Source organism: Ursus arctos, unplaced genomic scaffold (genome assembly GCF_023065955.2).
Source record: "Ursus arctos isolate Adak ecotype North America unplaced genomic scaffold, UrsArc2.0 scaffold_12, whole genome shotgun sequence".
Classification (NCBI taxonomy): Eukaryota; Metazoa; Chordata; class Mammalia; order Carnivora; family Ursidae; genus Ursus; species Ursus arctos.
Window position 1 is genome coordinate 41837435 of NW_026622786.1, and position 11792 is coordinate 41849226.

An 11792-nucleotide genomic window follows, 5' to 3' on the forward strand; every position below is an offset into this window, starting at 1 on the left:
TACAGAGTGTGGAGTGACTACTCTGTCCCTCATCCAGGCTACTCCCTTGTCAGGGCGGGGTGGACAGATGGTACCTTGGAAGCCCTACTGGCTCTTGTCGCATCATCTACAAAACATGGGAATTGGAAGCAGCACAGGAAAACAAAGCCATAGGATCTCCTTCTGTCTGTGGTGCATAGCCAAGTTGTTGTGGTCATACCCCCAAGTTGGTACAGGTGAACAGGACAAAAGTGAGCTTTCCACGGCCCCCAACTTGGCAATATCTCTCCTCTTTGTTCTTACTATTATTCTCATTTTTGTAACACAGCTTCTTTCCAAGCCATAGGGGAAAATTACAAGACACAAATCACTACCTTCTCTTTGTATTTCTTTCCACAATCTCCTTGGTCAAAAAAGGTATGTGTATGAGGGAGGGAGGGAGGTCTTTACTTTCCTAACATCATATCCTCCTACTTCTTGATGCTAATCTTGTGAAGCCTTAAGTGTGTATAAGGGTGTCTTCTCTATACAATTGTGGCCCTCTATGATCTGGATTTTCTGGGCTCAGCTAGTGATGTGCTACACAGGAAATAAAATAATTAAGCAAACCCCCTATCTGCACAAGCCCCCCTATCTGGCTAAGAGGTCAAGAGTTCACTTTCTCTTTCTCTACTAGAGTAAACCTCATGGCTCTCCCATAGAACCTTTGCAATAAAACATGATGTAAGAAGGAAATTCAAATGCATCCATTTAACATTTGCAAAAACATTAAACCAAGAACATTTGTTTTGCAGGTCAGTTTCAAGTTTTGGTTTTTAGGTTCCTTCCCTTTCAACAACCCTACCTTCTTCTTTTGCAGTTCTTGAGTTTATACAATATCCGAAGCAATCAGAAAGAGAGCCTGCACATGACTATTCATGGATGGAATTAGCTCTGCTCTAAACCTCCTGCCTGGATCCCAGCTCTATACCTTTCCTTGAGTGGCCCACTAGGCCCTCAGACTCAGCATCTCCACAATTGAATCCATTCACCTTTTCCCAAAACTAGCTTTCTTTCCTGACTTTTTTCTTTTATCAGCACTAGCAAATGAGGTTAAAACAGCAGCTCCCAACCTTTCCTGGCTCACAGCATCCTTAGTGTCTTGTTAATTTTTTTCACAGTGCCACTAGACCAAAAAAAATACTTAATAGTTTCATTTCCTAGGCAGTCAGATACAAACAACTTTGTAAGTAGGCATGCCCTAACAACTTAATTACTTTTGAATAATAATAATACCCATATATTTTTAAAATATTTTATTTCATCCTTAAATAACCACATTTACTTAATAATGAGATCTCTGCACCTGCTGGGCACTGTACCACTTCTGCAATCTTGGAATCAAATTGGGCACCACCACCCTCACTCCCTGTTCCACAGTAACGTTCATGTAGTACTTGCTTTTTATCACAGACACCACCAAAAACCCAGCTTTGCAAAGATACGACAGTACCAAAAGGAATGTATTGTTATGATGTTGACACCGTGGCCTACATCTAGCTCATCATTTGCATGATGTCTAGCAGTCATGGAGTATAACTATGTTTCCCTGGAAATTTTTAAATGTCCCACAACACCCCCTGTGAATTCACTGTGGTATTTCAGGACACCTCAGCCAGTTTGGGAACTAGAGGGTTAGAATGATAGTTTGGAACACACTGTGGAGGACATGAATCAGGTGTGCAGCCCAATGAGATTCCTAACACGGCATCTGGAGTTCAAGAGTTTCCTAGACAGGCACAGGTAGAGGTGGAAAACTTCCCCAATGTGGGGAGGCTTTCCCCATAAAAGCTGCACTTGGCAGGAAGCCAATGAGGGCACACGCTCTGCAGGCAGAGTGATCTGAAGTGCCAGGATGGATGCAGCAGGACCCTGAGTCCAACCAAGCAAGTTGCTCCTTTTCCCATGGGGTGGAGTGTGCAGTGGAAGAGGGGCTAGAAGGATTCCAGAAGTGGCTGCCCCTCCACACAGAAACCAGGCAAAAGCAGGTTACCCACCCAATCCCACTTCAAAAACAAGGCTGCAATAAATATGCTTAAAGGTATACTGTTCTGCATTTGTCCTATTATCTTCTTAGAAGAATTTCCTAGAAGTGGGATTCCCTAGTCCAAACTAAAAGCATTTCTAAAGCCTTTCACACATACTATCAAATTGCAGAGAAGATTACAAATTTACACTCCCAACAGCAATGGATGAAAATGCCCACTTGGTCATACCCTTTGCTACTGAGATAGATTAAAATGATATCTCATTATTGTGCTGGTTTGCATTTTGTTACTAGTAAGGCTAAAATTTTTCCATATATTTATTGGCCATTTTTATTTTTTTCTTTTCTGTCTCCTTTGATATGCCCTTTGCCCATTTCTTAAGTGAGATTTTCATATTCTTACTCATTTTGTAAGATGCAAAAATATTTAAACAAGTGACTCTTCTTAATCTTACAGTTGTGATGCATTGGATAGCAGTTAGAATCATAAGCTTAACAAAGCATGATACTGATGTTGAGAGTGATCATTTCCATATTTATTAAAACTTTTCCTTATATCAAAGCAAGAACCTATTTGAAGAAGGGACAGGATTTTGGAAAAGGTCAACATCTACAGCCCACAGAAGTGCTTAGATTTAATATCCTCTGATATTTAGTCCAGGCACTAATATTTTTATTTCAAACATTAAGAAACCTAATAATTATTGATCCAGAAATTTAAAAATAAAAAAAAATTCTTGACAGAGGTACTTTATTTCAAGCATACTCAGTACATGGAAATTTGAAATTTTAAAGAAAAAAACCTTCATTACTTGTTCTCTTTATTAAAAGATTGCTATCAGAAACATTAGGTATAAACTACTGACTAAGGCAACGTCCACTGTTAAAATGATTGAACATGGGGCAGCTGGGTGCCTCAGTTGGTTAAACATCTGACGCTCAGGTCATGATCTCAGGGTCCTGGAATCAAGCCCCTGTCTCAGGCTCTGTGCTCAGCAGGGAATCTGCTTGTCCCTCTCCCTCTCCCTCTGCTCCTCCCTCTGCTTGTGCTCTCACACACTCTCTCTAATAAATAAATCAAATATTTTTTAAAAAATGATCGAGGAGCACCTGAGTGGCTCAGTAGGTTAAGCGTCTGCCTTTAGCTCAGGTCATGATCCCAGACTCCTGGGTTTGAGTTCTACATCAGGCCCCCTGCCCGGCAGGGAGTCTGCTTCTCCCTCTATCCCTCCCCTATGCTCGTGATCTCTCTCTCTCATGCCCTCTCTCTCCCAAATAAATAAAATCTTGAAAAAAATGATTGAACTCATACAGACATTTTAGAATTAACAGGTAGTACGCAGGATTTTGGTCCATATTTTCCCAAGGATAACTACTTTATGATTTTTGGTAATACAATTCAGAGTATTCTATTTGTCGGTGGTTAATTTTTAATGCATTATTCAATAATATTTTTGTTATTTAAATTCCAGTTAGGGGGCACCTGGGTGGCTTAGTCAGTTAAGGGTAAACATCAGACTCTTGATTTCGCTCAGTTCAGGATCTCAGGGTGATGGGATCAAGCCCCACTTAGGGCTCTGCACTCAGCCACTCAGTGTGGAGTCTGCTTATCCCTCTCCCTCTTCTCCTCCCTCTGTTCCTCCTCCTCCCCACCCACTCACACTCACCCATGGGCTTTCCCTCTAACTTTTTTAATTTCCATTTAGTTAACATACAGTGTATATTAGTTTCAAGTGTGCAATATAGTGATTCAACATGTCCATACATCACCCGGTGCTCATCACAAGTGCACTCCTTAATCCCCATCACCTATTTCACCCATCCCCCATCCACCTCCTCTCTGGTAACCATCAGTTTGTTCTCTACAGTTAAGAGTCTGTTTTTCGGTTTGCCTCTCTCTTTTTTCCCCCTTTGACTTTTGTAAAGTCATGTGGTAAATTTGCCTTTCTCTGGCTGACTTATTTCACTCAACATAATGCTTTCTAGCTCCATCCATGTTGTAGCAAGTGGTTAAGATTTCATGCTTTTTATGGCTGAGTAATATTCCATTGTATATATACAACGCATTTTCTTTATCCATTCATCAATCAATGGACACTTGGGCTATTTCCATAACCTGCCTATTGTAGATAATGCTGTTAAAAACATTGGGGTGCATGTATCCCTTTGAAATAGTATTTTTGTATTCTTTTGAGTAAATAACCAGTAGTGTGATTGCTGGATCGTAGGGTAGTTCTATTTTTAACTTTTTTTTTTAAGATTTTTTATTTATTTGTTTGACAGAGAGCACACAAGCAGAGAGAACAGCAGAGGCAAAGGGAAAAGCAGGCTCCCCACTGAGCAGGGAGCCCAATGCAGCACTCAATCCCAGGACCCTGGGATCACGACCTGAGCCAAAGGCAAATGCTTAACCAACTAAGCCAACTTGGTGTCCGTATTTTTAACTTTTTGAGGAAACGTCATACTGTTTTCCACAAGTGACCGCATCAGTTTGCACGCTCATCAACAGTACAAGAGGGTTCCCCTTTCTCCACATCCTCGCCAACACCCATTTCTTGTGTTGTTCATTTTAACCATTTTGGCATGTATGAGGTGATACCTCATTACAGTTTTGATTCGTATTTCCCTGATGATCAGTGATGTTGAGCATCTTTTCATCTGTATGTCCTCTTTGGAAAATGTCTGCTCGTGTATTCTGCCCATTTTTTAATTGGATTATTCATTTTTGGGTGTTGAGTTTTATAAGTTCTTTATAGATTCTGGATACTAACCCTTTATCTGATATGTCATTTGCAAGTATCTTCTCTCATTCCATAAATTGCCTTTTAGTTTTGTTGTTTCCTTCACTGTACAAAAGCTTTTTATTTTGATGAAGTCCCAATAGTTTATTTTTGCTTTTTCCCCCCTTGCCTCAGGAGACATATCTAGAAAGAAGTTGCTACAGCTGATGTCAAACAGGTTACTGCCTGTGTTCTCCTCTAGGATTTTTCTGGCTTCAGGTCTCACATTCAGATCTTTAACCCATTTTGAATTTATTTTTGTATATGGTATAAGAAAGTGGTCCAGTTTCATTCCTTCACATGTTGTTGTCCAGTTTTCCCAACACCATTTGTTGAAGAGGCTATCTTTTTTCCATTGGATACTTTTTTCTGCTTTGTTGAAGATTAATTGACCATATAGTTGTGGGTTTCAATATCTTTGTAAGAGGTCTTAGAGTAATGGATATTGAGCAAATGGTAGTAAACAATGCCTTGACCAAAAAATGCCCTTAGTCATTCTTTCCACTAAGAAAATTTCCATTCTTAAAAATGAAACAAGACAAAAGCAGAGAGGGAGACAAACCATAAGAGACTCTTAATCATAGGAAACAAACAGAGTTGCTGGAGGGGAGAGGGGTAGAGGGATGAGGTAACTGGGTGATGGACACTGGGGAGGGTATATGTTGTAATGAGCACTGGGTATAAGACTGATGAATCACAGATGTGTACCCCTGAAACAAATAATACATTATATGTTAATTGAATTTAAGTTTAAAAAAAGAAAATTTCCATTCTTTTTTTTAATTTCCATTAACAGCAACATACATAGTTTGAAATCTACCAAATCACTAAACTTCAGAATTCTGAAATTCTTGGGGCGCCTGGGTGGCTCAGTCGTTAAGCGTCTGCCTTCAGCTCAGGGCATGATCCCGGCATTCTGGGATCCAGCCCCGCATCAGGCTCCTTTGCTGGGAGCCTGTTCTTCCTCTCCCACTCCCCCTGCTTGTATTCCCTCTCTCACTGGCTGTCTCTCTCTCTGTCAAATAAATAAATAAAATCTTAAAAAAAAAAAAAGAATTCTGAAATTCTTGCTATTATGCATTATCCCAAAATATTCCATCATCTTTATATTTCTCCATAAAGTATAACAACACCCGTTAGAGCCCTCATCATTCAACACTGATTAATTCAATAAACACTTTGAGAACCTACTAACATTCTTAAAAACTTAGTGCTACATTAAGAGCTAAGGATACGAAGACAGGTAAAACAGTCCCTACCCTCAAGCAAAACATGGTCTGGAATTTATGGTCTAGCAGGCAAGAAAGTCTATAGTTTATAGTGGGGGAGAGAGAAAAAGAGAATCCACTGTGGTATAACCAAGCACTAACAGAGACAACCCAAGGGAACTGTCACTAACTGAGGCTGAGGGAATCAGAGAAGGCTGCCAGGAGGGAGTGATGAGTCACTGAGTCCTGGAGAATGAGCAGGTTCTAGCCAAGGGGAGAGAAAAAGGCTGATTCAGGTATGTGTAAAGGTACAGAGGCAGGATGGGGCACAACAAGGAGAACTAGTAGTACAGGAGTTCGGTTCAGATGGAGCATAGAGTTGGCGTGGGCACAGGCAATGGTGAGAGATTGCACTATAGAAGGAATATTATATCTTTGCATTTCAATGCTGACAAAAGTTGATGAGGAAAGGACTATTCTCACCCTCCTCTCCCATTTCACAGTTAAAGAAACAAGCCCAGTAAGATTAAGCGACTTGCCCAAGGTCATATATTGTAGAAGTGGCTAAGGGGAAATTCCAACTTAGAAATTCTGATTCCAGGGGCACCTGGGTGGCTCAGTCCTTAAGCATCTGCCTTCGCCTCAGGGCGTGATCCCAGTGTTCTGGGATCGAGCCCCACATCAGGCTCCTCCGCTGGGAGCCTGCTTCTTCCTCTCCCACTCCCCCTGCTTGTGTTCCCTCTCTCGCTGGCTGTCTCTAGCTCTGTCAAATAAATAAATAAATAAATAAATAAATAAATAAATAAATCTTTTAGAAAGAAAGAAAGAAAGAAAGAAAGAAAGAAAGAAAGAAAGAAAGAAGGAAAGAAAGAAAGAAAGAAATTGTGATTCCAGAGCCTAGGCTTACCTGCTAATCATGAATGGATATTAGGCTATGCTAAGGAATTTGAATTTTACCCTGAAGGTCATGGGAGGCCAACAATTTTAGGCAGGAGAATGATATGGTCCTTTTGCCTTTTAAAAGGAGGACCCAAGTTACTGAAGGAAGCAGGGCTAGACCTGAGATGGAACTGTGTACAGTTCTGCATGTTGTACCCTGAACAACTCTAGGGAGGGCCATTAAGCATGGTCTATGAATGGCACCAGTGAAGTTGTGCAGTGCACAACCTACATGACCATATTTGATGTAATCACAAGTTAGGAGGCTACTACAGTAATCCAGACACAAAATGTATTAGTGATTTAAAAAGAGCAATTTGCAGAGAAGGGAATGGCTTATAATGCAGAAATAATGATGAATCAACAGGAGTTGGTGGCTGGTTGGATGAAGATGGTGACACAGAAAAAGAAAATGGTTTTATTTTGCCTCAGTCTAAGTTGGAACTACATTTTTTCATCTTCTTCCCTACTTGGTTCTGGGTTAGAAACTTGCACTGATTTGGAAAGTGAAATGAAGCAGCAGCCCTTATGCTCTGAATGTCATCATGGTTAGACGTGATGAGAGAGAGATGCAGCGAAGCAAACAGGTACCAGTTACTTGGTTCTCTCCACTCTGCACACTCCTCTGCCTCCAGGTCCAGCTGTTCTTCCCATCTGTCTGCCCTGCTGACCAACAGCAACTCATGACCAGACACCCAACTGCAAACTCACAGAGGCAACCACACGAACCAGATCACAGCCCTGCACAGACCTTCACAGTCCCATCTGTGGACCCTTTCAGCAGATACCCCTCAAGCTCTGACTTGTCCACTAGACCAATGCTTCAGAAAGACTGCTTAGTGACCTCCCTGCTCCACCACCTCTCTTCTCCTCTCCTTCCTCTCCTCCTACTTCTCCAGCTTCAGTTCCTGATCCCAGCAGGCTTTTTGGTAGCAATTGAGAAGATTAGTCTGAAATTCATACAGAGCTACAAACATTTAATAGTCAAAACAGCTTTGGAAAAGAAAAAAGTTGGAGGATGTCAAGACTTATTATAAAGGAATCTATCACAGAGCTGTAAAGATGGACATGCAAATTACACAGGGACAAAACATGTGGTAAACTTGCCTGGGATAACTTGGACAGCAGACCACATGCCCACTGAGACTGTAACTCTGGGGGAAGTGCTTGGCAGGAGAAGAACAGTGGGCTCACTTTTATTTTGTATGTCAGGCAAAGTGTTATAAGAAATGAGCTCAGAAAATAATTGGCCAGTTTGCAAGCAGAAATTGAGGGTCCAGAAATTGGCGGCCTGACTAAGAAAGATGTATGAAAGCTATTAGAGCCCAAATTTTAAGACAATTTGGAAAAAATATTTGAACACAAAAGCCCATTAAAACCTAGCTTTGCTGCTGCCATTGGGGCTAACAAAGTTAGCTGTGGTGGGTTTGAGGGTGAGGGCCCTGACTGAAGACGTAGGACTGTTTCCCACTGTCCCTGACACTATGTGAGACTTCCATCCACTCATCATTAGAGGAAACACAGTGCTGATACAAAGGAATGTGGATCAGAGAAAAAGTATTCAAGGGCCATGCCACCCTCTAGGAACTGTGGACAGGGGAGCAGCATCAACCTCCCAAAGTGCTCATGCAACAAACTGGACAGGAGAAGGGGCTTGCCTTCATTCCTGAGATGTTGCTATCCAGATGAACTCCATGCCTAGAGGATGTGCGGAAAATCCAAGCTTCAGAAATAAATGTAATTTCTCTTGGAACTGAGCTTCTAACAACTTTAATGTATGCCAACAAAAGCACTGTATATTGGGCTTTTTCTAAGAAAAGGTGCCCAAAGATGCAGTACAGCTTGGTTACTAGTATTCTTGGCAGGATCTTCTGTTCTCTTCCATTTTCAGTCACTTTATTACAACTTAATCTTTATAAATCTGACTTTGGGTCATTCAAGCTTCTGGGAAGTACTTTGGATTATTGGAATTATGGTCTTCATTCTGAAAATCTTTTTCATAGGCTTGAAATGCCTTATTTCATTGGTACCTTCTTTCATGATGCCTTTTAAATCCAAGGATTACTGGTATGTGTTCTTATGTCAGTATAAATGAATTTTGTTCCCCTATCTGGTTCCATTACCTTATTAACCACAGGGAGTTTGGTAATGTAACTACAATCTTCGGATGTTACTAGCTTTATGCTACTCCATTTTAAAGTTTTTGAATTTTTTTTTAAATATGATTTTCAGACAGGTTTTGTGAATATTTTTCACATGACCAAGCTACAAAGTGACTTGTTCAGATGATATGTGACCAATATGTCAAGCAGAATTTCATAAGATTATGTTTCCCATCTGCCAGCATATATTTCCCAAAGAATGCATCACCTCGTGGTTTCATCAAGAGAATGTGCACTAGTCAGAACTGTGATTTCAAACCACATAAGCAAATGGAAAGATGGAGCTACTTCATCACACCTTCAAACGTAATTAAGTCCTATCAACTATTAAGACCACAAAATATTAATTGCATTTGGCTACAATGACTATTACTAAAGTCATTGGGAGAGATTTCTTTGCTAAAAATTAAAAGAAAAATGTTTCCAGTGGTGCCTGGTAGCTCAGTTAGTTAAGCGTCCGATTCTGTATTTTGGCTCAGGTCATGATCTCAGGATCATGAGATGGAGCCCTGCGTCTGGCTCTGCACTCAGTGGGGAGCCTGCTTGAGAGTCTCTCTTCCTCTCCCTCTGCCCCTCCCCACCACACTCCCTCTCTAAAATAAATCTTTAAAAAAAAGAAAGAAAGAAAAAGAAAAATGTTTCCAAACATTTTTGGAGCACTAGAGTAAGATTTAAGTATTTCATTTTTTTTTAAAGATTTTATTTGTCGGAGAGAGAGTGAGCACAAGCAGGGGGAGGCGCAGGCAGAGAGAGAAGGCGGCTCCCCACTGAGCAAAGGCAGATGCTTAACCAGTTGAACCATCCAGGCATCGCAAGTATTTCATTTTTTTAAATCAAATGAGGGAAAGAACACTATTTTTAAAAATAGGTAAGCAATATTCAACCTAATATCTATGTCCACATTTATTCTAATTACTTGACATATGCTTGCAGCATAAAACTGTAAATGTATTTTCTTACTAATGTTATTGAAAACGGCAACTGGATAACTAAATAGAATTTGTGGTTTCAGAAGGATTCTGGTATTCTTTTCTGACAGTGTTTCAAACTAAGGAATTTTTTTATGATAAAATATATCTTTATCCAAAATCTCAAAAATTCTTAAAATTTTCCTAAAATTTATATTTTTAAATAAAAGTTCTATATGTTATATTTTACCTGTAAAAAGATGTTCTAAGTGAATATTAATTTACTGAAGATGATATATTTTAATATTACTCTTTAAATATGATTAGCAATCAATAAGAAAAATATCAATTGTTTGAAATTTTCAGTATTATTACGAAGATAACATTAATGGTATGGCCCCCACCCAAACCAACTGGCCTCGAGGTAGCCACCATTAAATTGAGAAGGGCGGGCTTGGGTAGAAGAAAACAAGTAAGACTTGAAAATGACATCTATGCAAAACTTTGAATATATTTACTGGCACATGGAACGGACTAGACGCTACCAGATCAAAAGCGTTCTAAGTTTCTAAGTGAATTGTACTGCCAAATAAACACAATCCCAACCTGAAAAAGCCTTGGATACTTGAGCATTAAAACATTCCTTAGGACCGCACACTTGCACAAGCAAGAAGCAGGCTGTGAAAGTTGTATGCACTTTCAAGAATATACTCCCAAATGTCCTCTTCAGGTATAGCCATGGAAAACAGGACATGGAAGACTCTCCCAGAGGATGGACCAAGGGCCATGGACAAGGGAGTTCCACCAGGAGAGAAAATCAGAATCTAATCAAGGAACTTCCACACCCCACCTTATGAAGGCAGGATACCTTCATAATGCCTGTTCAGGATTTCATATATACTAGCAACTAGAAATTGTCCAGTGTCTTGCATTCTTCTGTTTTCCCAAAGAGAGGCTGGGGGAGGTTTATTTTTTAGCATTATCCTGTCCCTGATTCACCACTGTACATTGAGAGGGAGAAGGGACGAACAACCTTTTTATTGACAGATCGCCACAAGAAGCCCCATCCAGACACCATATCCGTCATCTGAAGATCTGAACTTTGTGCCACTTCATTGACTCCATAGGTCTTTGGGTTGCCCCCTATGAGAAATGGATACGTTCTATGAAAGAAAGGAAGAATGGAATAATTTGTGACCAGAAGGAAAGACTGTGGAAGATATTGGTTATCAAGTCATCAAAAACCATTTCCTTTTTCTCCTGGGGCACTGCTAGATTATGCTTACCCGTCTCCCTTGTGGCTAGACATGGCCATGTGTCAGTTCTGACCAATAAAATGTGAGGAGTAACATCTGTTGCTTCCAGGACTGGCCTGTTTGGCCCCCTGACTCATGACCCTCATGCATTTTCCCCTCCAGGTGGCTAGACTGGAGATGATGAGGACAACCTTGGGAGTCGTGGTGTGAACGTGGGGGAGCCACAGGATAGAAGAAACCTCGATCCCTGAAAATATGTGTAGAAAGGACACCCTCTAGGAGTGATTGTATTCCACTCTTATCTGAGCAAAAATAAGTATACTTTAATCATATTAACCCCCTGAGATTGGGAAGTTTGTTACAATCACTAACGCATATACAGCAGAGGGAACACCACAAAGATAGGAGGATTGAAAGAGATGACAAAGCCTGAGAAAGGTGAGGGGTTCTCTTTAGCTAAAATGTAGGCACAAGAGAGAGAACAGCAAGAAACAAGAGGCTCTTTTTGGCATATTGCTATGGGTCTTAAATGCC

General features: G+C 40.5%; 1 pseudogene; it reads left to right on the plus strand.

Annotated features, from left to right (window-relative positions):
- Window positions 1-9404, plus strand: part of LOC113254326 (E3 ubiquitin-protein ligase RNFT1-like) — a 35312-nt pseudogene extending 25908 nt beyond the window's left edge.
- The last annotated feature ends 2388 nt before the right edge of the window (window positions 9405-11792 follow it).